Here is a 7,348-nt window from a genome sequence, read left to right on the forward strand (position 1 = left end):
GCTCTTCCATGGAACAAGAAAACAGAGCATGCTCCATTGTCATTTACATGGTATAAATGAGGAGAACAGAGACCAGGTATTGGTCTTTTAATTTCAGTAACATTACACAGGTGATTTATCTGTCTCATCAGGCAGCAAATCTCCTGAGAATAGACTTTAAACAAAAACATCTCTCTGGTTTAAGGACATGATTGAAATATCTGCCACTGGAAAGTATTGCTGCTTTTATTTCCAGCTCCAGTTGGAACCAGCAATTCCACAGAGAGCAGTGAACAAGGACTTTATCAGAGGTAAATTAATTTATCCAGCTTTTTTTCAAAGCTTCATGACTGGGGAGAAGACACAAGCAGAACCATACTTTCTCTGAAGCATTGGACTTACTCATTAAGCTAGTTTCCACCAAACTCATATAGATTCTGTCTCCCTCTCTTATTACTGTAACTGGAATATCAGGCAAGAAATACAACCAAACTGGAAGGAAAGAATATTGTTAATGCCTGAAACTGACTGAGAGGCGTCTGATTCAATAGCCTCTACCTTCAAGAAAGCACCGGATCTCATCTTCGTTGCATCTTCAGACCGTAATATCTGACTCCATAGAACTTGCAGGAGTGAACTCAAGGATATGGCTGAGAAGAAATTCACTAGGTAGTCACACTGAAGCATCCCACACAGCAGTCTCAAGCAAAGCTCCATAGCCTTCATGCACTGCAGGAGCATGAGTGGACATATCTATCTAGCAGGTAAATGGGCACCAGCACTCCCTGCTTAGCTCACTACCCTCCACCCATTTCAGTCTTTCTTATAGCAGCCTTATGTGACTTAAAAGGGATTAGGACAGGCTCTGGACCATTCTTTCAGCATTCCAGTGTGCTGCCATGAATTCATAGGGGTTTCATGAAAGCTGATCATCATAAGCATATAAAACGTGCTTGAAGTTAAGCAGATGGTTAATTGCCTTCTTGAATCAAGAATCAATTGATCCTTCCAATACTGGTTACACCCCTGATCCTGCAGTGCACACTGATTCATGTCTTTTCTTTCACGGAGCTTATTGAGGAATCAGTGCTAATTTCTCACATCTTGGAAATGGTTAGGCAGATGAGTCTGGGAATAACCAATATACTCCCTTTGCCATTATAAATCTTATCTGGAATAAACATCTAGTGCCAAAAGATGAGAAATAAAATATTTCACACCCCACAACAAATGTGAATGCCTTTGTTTGAGAGGGGATGTCAAGTGTGGTGGGCTACATATTGTACATGTGAGTACATAAATCATTGATAGCCAGATTACTTCTTCATATTGATCACATCATACTTTCCTTGCAGGTAGATCACCTAAGAAAATAATCACTAAATTAACTGGAGGACACCAGCCTCCCAGCAAGATTAATGATACATAATTTACTTTATGAAGGAAGCAAGTATAACCAAAAAATTAGAAAATGCACATCACCATCAAAGCAAATTGTTAAGTATCTCCAGCACTCACCTTACTGAGTAGCTGACAAATAGGTTTCACAATCTTTCAATCACAGAAGTATTTTCTTGTCAGCCACCCTATTTTATAAGTAAATGTCTTCTGGCTTCCATTAAGCATGATATTTACACCAAAATAATTTCAGGGCCAAAGTGTTTACATTCACACATGTACATGTGCATAGACAGTAAGAGAGATTTAAAAGAAGTGAGATTCCTTTTGTAGGACCTTAAATTAAGACTTATTTGCCAGAGATTTGAGTGTTTTTTACCAAAGTAAAAAATAAAACATCAGTCATGGACAAAATTCATCTTAAAGTTAAAAATATGACTTTGACTGACAGAGTGCTGTTTACATCTCCAGAAGCAGCCCTGACCTTTCTACATCATTGCTCCCCTATTATCATCTTCTTAGGACCACTGAAGATAGATAGTTGTGATGTTTTTTCCTGAACTATTTTTCCTAGGGCTATATTTACCATTTACATTCATGTAGTATGTGATTTTTCCACTAGCACTACCAAATAAACCCAAACAAAACTAGCTTACTTCCATCTCTTCTAAATGTTTTTAGCCCCTAGCATTCACTATAGTCATCTTTTACCTTTAAAGGATTGTTTATTTAGTCCTAGGTGATTGACTGTTACTGATTACACTCTATTGTGCCTTCACAAAGGAGAAGGGGTGAATGGAGGTTATAATTAGCACTGTTTCTGAAAGCATTAATCAAATATTAACCAGCCTTCACTAATTCCTCTAAAAGGAAAAGGCTTTTTTATGTGTGTGAAACTGAGGCACAAATAATTGATATGACTTGAATGCAGTCAAAAAGCAAGTCATTTACAGAAGTGCAGAGTATCAGTGATAATTTCACAGTGTCAGGCAACACAATTGACACTGAACTCTGTGGACTCATGGTGAAGGGATGGGGTTCAGCAATTGCTGTTTGGCAGGCAAGAGAGGTAACAGAAACAGTGACCTTGGGACTGAGTACTGGAGCTGAGTACACTTCTATTCCCGTCAAGTAGTGCCAGAGTCAAGAAGGGTATTTTTGGCTCCCTGGGGAGACTATCTTCCTACAGGGATTTAGACCTTTTATTCCACTCATCTCACCCATTCCCCATTGACATCAGCCCAACTCCCTGCTCCCTCAGTTTTACCTGAAACTAAATCCTATGACTAAGAGCACCATTCTTGAACTCTGACAGGCTTGGTGCCTTGACCACTTCCTTGAGGAGCCTCTTCTAGTGACCGGCCACCTTCTCAGTGAAGAACCTTTTCCTGATGTCCAATCCAAACTTCACCTGATGTAGCTCTGTTCCATTTCTTCCTGTCTTGTGGCTGGTCACCAAAGAGAGATCAGCACCTCTCCACTGTTCCCCTTGAAGAAGTCATAGACTGCCATGAGGTCACCCCTCAGCCTTCTCTTCTCCAAGCTGAACAAACCAAGTGACCTCAGCTTTTCCTCAAGTCTTGCCCTTGAGACCTTTCACCATCTTGTGACCCTCCTCTGACACACTCTAGTAGTCTGATGTCCTTGTATTGAGGCACCTGCAACTGCACAAAGTACTCACAGTGGGGCCACCCTAGTGCAGTGCAGGGTGGGATTTTAACTCCCAATCACCACCCTAGACCAGCCAACTATACTATGCTGGATGCATCCCAGGATGTGGTTGGCCCTTTCGGTCACAAGGGCACACTGTTGGCTCGTAATCAACTTGCCATCAGCCTGAACCCCCAGATCTCTTTCCTCAGGCTGGTTTTCAGCCTCTTGTCCCCTAATTTGTTTGTACAACCAGGAGTACCCCATTTCAGATGCAGAATTGCTGTTAAATTTTATATGCAAAAAGAGGCAATTAGTCTATCTTGGTTACCCAGTTCTAGGCAATAATCTGCTTTACTGAAGCCAGCCCTGGTAACTATCAAATAAAGAACAGAGGAATGAATAGAGGACTTACATGATCCTACCCAGAATTTTGGGAAGTGACTGAAAATTCCCATCAAAGCAAATAACACTGTGAACAGCATAAAAATTAAGAAGAATGGCTGACAAACTCAGTGACTTAGTGGTAAAAGGATCCCAGAGACATAGCTCATTTAAACTGTACTTACAAAAGCTCAATTTGGATGGTATTTCCATTGTTTGGCATACTGTGCAAAATGTGACACAGTTCAGGCTAATTAATTCTGTGCTACAGATAGTTACAAGGATGAGCTTTCTGAGCAAAGAAAATATGAGCAATATAGCTGATGGTTTCTGTTGGAGATTCTCTCTGACCAGAAAGCTATTTAAACAAGTAAAGCCCTGATGATACATCTATAAAATTCAGAGCCAACTCAGCTCAGTGAGAAAGCACTGATAGGAAGTTAAAACCTAGAAACAGAGAAAAAAGACAGAAAAACAAACTCCTTCCCTACAAGAGCAACACAAGCACAGTCATTCTACATACTTTGGTTTGACATAAACAGGAAGAAGAAACATTTTTGCCAAAAAAATCAAAACACCACTATGAAAGTTATATAGGGAATTTGGTATGCAGTGGCAACACATTGCTGCTTCAACATTGTGGAGATAATATAGAAGCAGAGTTCCACATTTGAGGAGACAAAGAGTTTTGACATATTACCCAGCCTTGCACAGAACACACATTTCCAAAAACAATAGCTTACTTCCACAAAGAATGTTATTACAGCCTGAAATGTTACTTCTGATTATTATAGGTGGCATTCTAATTTGGCAAAGACCAATTGCAAAGAGGTTGCAAAGAGGCAGGTACAGAAAAAGTCCCACTGCAAAGGGAGAGGGAGCAAGGGAGAAAGGGGGGTGGGAAGGACCACTTTTCATCATTGTATCTGAATAAGCGAAGTTTGCTATTGCACATATTCAGTCAGATTCAAGCAGCACTCTGCATACTCCCACAAATTCTGCCAAGTTCAGGTGTTCGAAGGAATATGTTGCACTGCCTTCTTGCTTGGCTGTGTGTGATGTTTCTCAAGATGCTTACCTTTCTTGTGGACAGCAGCTCTAGGCACCTGTTTATGCTAAGTCAGAGTGCCAGGGACTAAAATTACCCTTTTAATTATGTAAAAAAACACCCACCATGGGGGTGGTCCCCATGGCACAGTGGATTTCACTGCTGATTTACAACATGCCCTAATCTAAGAATTATCAAAACATCAGAAAAAAATTAAAACAGAAAGAGACTGTGAAGATGTGAAAATAAAAGGTGTATTATCTTTCATTTAGCATGTAAGCTGGTGTGACAGGTGCAGTGCTCAGATGGATTTTGAACAGGAATATCACACTGCAAACAGTCTTTTTTCATTGCACACACTTTTCTCCAAAACAACTGATGAAGTGGTGATGTGGGTAGTACAAAAATTGAAACTGGAGGTGCAGTGGCATACTTGTCAGATAGTCTCATGCCCTGTATACCTTCCAAAGGGCAATAGGCAATAACAAAATTAAATAAGGGCAGTTGGAGTCATTTCTCACACACTTCTGAAGCAGAGCCATCTACTGAGACAGAAATTGCACAAGGAGCCAGTAGACACTGGTGCATGCCTGGTACTTCATGAAGGGGCTGACAATGTCACACTACAGGAGTGCAAAGCTCAAGGGGTATTTGATGACACTGGAAATAGCAAGGGCCATTTTGATACACAACTGATGAAAATGCAGCTATGAAATATGCATCTGAATTGTGTACTGGAAGTCCATCATGAACTACAAAACCAGCCCCTGGACAGGGAAATAAGAGGCTTACTGTTGACGCTTGAGACACATGAGCTGCATCAATCACTTTTTACATAAGATAAAATTGGTCTCTTCATGATCTTGAATGTCATGGATCTGGGTAATGGATCAAATCAGAGGGCAAATATGTAGCTTGTGTTCAGCATCCCTTCAGCTTCCTAGTGATACTCTTATTCACCAATTCCTGAGGAGAGGCAGGGGTGTTAAATACTAATCCTGCCCACTTGGAAAGGGGCAGGAATGTTGAGTAATTTATTTCTCACAGTAGTGGAGGGCCCTGCATGACAAACTAGATAAATAAGCCGGAAAGGCACATGATGACCCAATGTGGTTCTGTTAAAAGCCTCTTGCCCTCTGTGGTTGCTTCTGCTGAAACATTAACACTGTGTCACTTCTTTTAGACTGTATATATGGATATAGTGGCTAACCCAAACATCCCTCTATCAAAATACTATTTTAAGGGTTATGTCCTTTGGGTCTTACCCCAAAGAGGAGCATTGGCTTCATGGCTCCACTTAACACTTCACAGAAGGCCTTCCATCTATAAGCACCCACAGGACCATGAAAACAGTCACATGCCCACACTTCTCTAAATCCAACAGATTCAGATTGGGAAACTGAGGAGACCAAGCTTTCCACTGTCTGCCAGCTTTGTCTCATTAGCTATCATGTATAATCTCTGCTGTGAGCTAGCAATACGCGGTCTTCTTTATTGCCATTGCAATATTCACATAATTAAGTTGTTCTCAAATTATAGGCTATAACAGCTTACAGACTTTGATGAAATTGTTGTGACAATTCAGAAATGCTTATTCTCTCTAACTAGTTTGTAGAAAAAGATACCTTCCATTTGTATGTAAAGAAGTGCTCTAATTCATTAGAAGTCATGTTATAACTGAGTATCTTGATTGAATTGCTCAATAAAGTTAGAAGTCTTAGGAAATTTTTGAGAGTATATATTTTTATCACTAAGAAAAGGGTTACCCAAGGAAGCATGGATCTCTAGGCAGAAATTCAGTTTTGGAAAGAAATTGCCCCCTCTTCTCACAAGTTGTGACAACTACCCTTTTCTCTCTGCCAAACAAACTTAACAGAGAAGAGCTAAAGCTCAGCTTAAATCTCAGGTAACCACAAGATGCATATCCTCTTTCAGATTTGCACATCCAGTAGCTAATTTTTTTCTTCACATTTCATAAGAATGAAATTTATCCAGTTTCATATCCAGTATTAAGCAGAAATTCAGGTTAGTGGGACAAATATAAGTATCACATTTCATAAGGGGACAGTAAACATACCAGCGTGTAAATATGTTTGTTACATACATTTTTCATGGAGGAACATAGACTTTACCCAGGTAAGAACAAACTAGAAGACATCCTTCACTAAGTGTGTGAATTTAAAGGTAGGCTACTGACCCACTGAAGCAGCAAAAGTGTTTCTTATGGCAAGTGGCTTTTCATTAGCAGCAAGGCAAGATGTGCTGCTAGACTCAAGACAATATCTGAAACTCAGTGCTGTGCAAGCCTGTGACACAAAATGCTTCCTTTTCCTTTTCTCACCTTTTCTTTTCTCTTTGCCATTTATACAGTAAAAGGTTGGAGTGGGCATGAGTATCATTCTATAACAGTATCAGAAATTAGAGACTTTAGAGAAAGAACTGGTAGAAAGATAAGCTATGCCTCTGGACATTACACATAAAAAAATGCAACATTAAATATAGCAAGGTGGGAAAACAGAACCTTGCATCTTCCAATATTTCCTGACAAATAAGCTATCTAACATGGGATTTTTAATGATTAATGAAGCAGATAAGATTGCCTTTCCAAAGTTTCTCTGAGTACTAAATCACAAAAGACCTTAACGCTTCCAACTGAGGGTGATTTATCTCATTTCATCATTAGTGTCTATTGTTGTTTTTTATAAAAATTGGGTCTATCTACTTCTAGTAATATGTATTGTTCCCCTGGGAATGGTTCAGGACACTCTCCCCTCCCTGCCCTCCCCTGCCCTCGTCAAAACCTCCCCTTTAAAGCAACGATCAGGCTGAGAGCAACTGCTCTATGCACTCCACTCCTTGCTGTCCTCTGCTAACCCCCAGGAGTGAAGC

This window comes from Chaetura pelagica, unplaced genomic scaffold, assembly GCF_000747805.2.
Source record: "Chaetura pelagica isolate M959 unplaced genomic scaffold, ChaPel_1.0 scaffold11, whole genome shotgun sequence".
Taxonomy (NCBI): Eukaryota; Metazoa; Chordata; class Aves; order Apodiformes; family Apodidae; genus Chaetura; species Chaetura pelagica.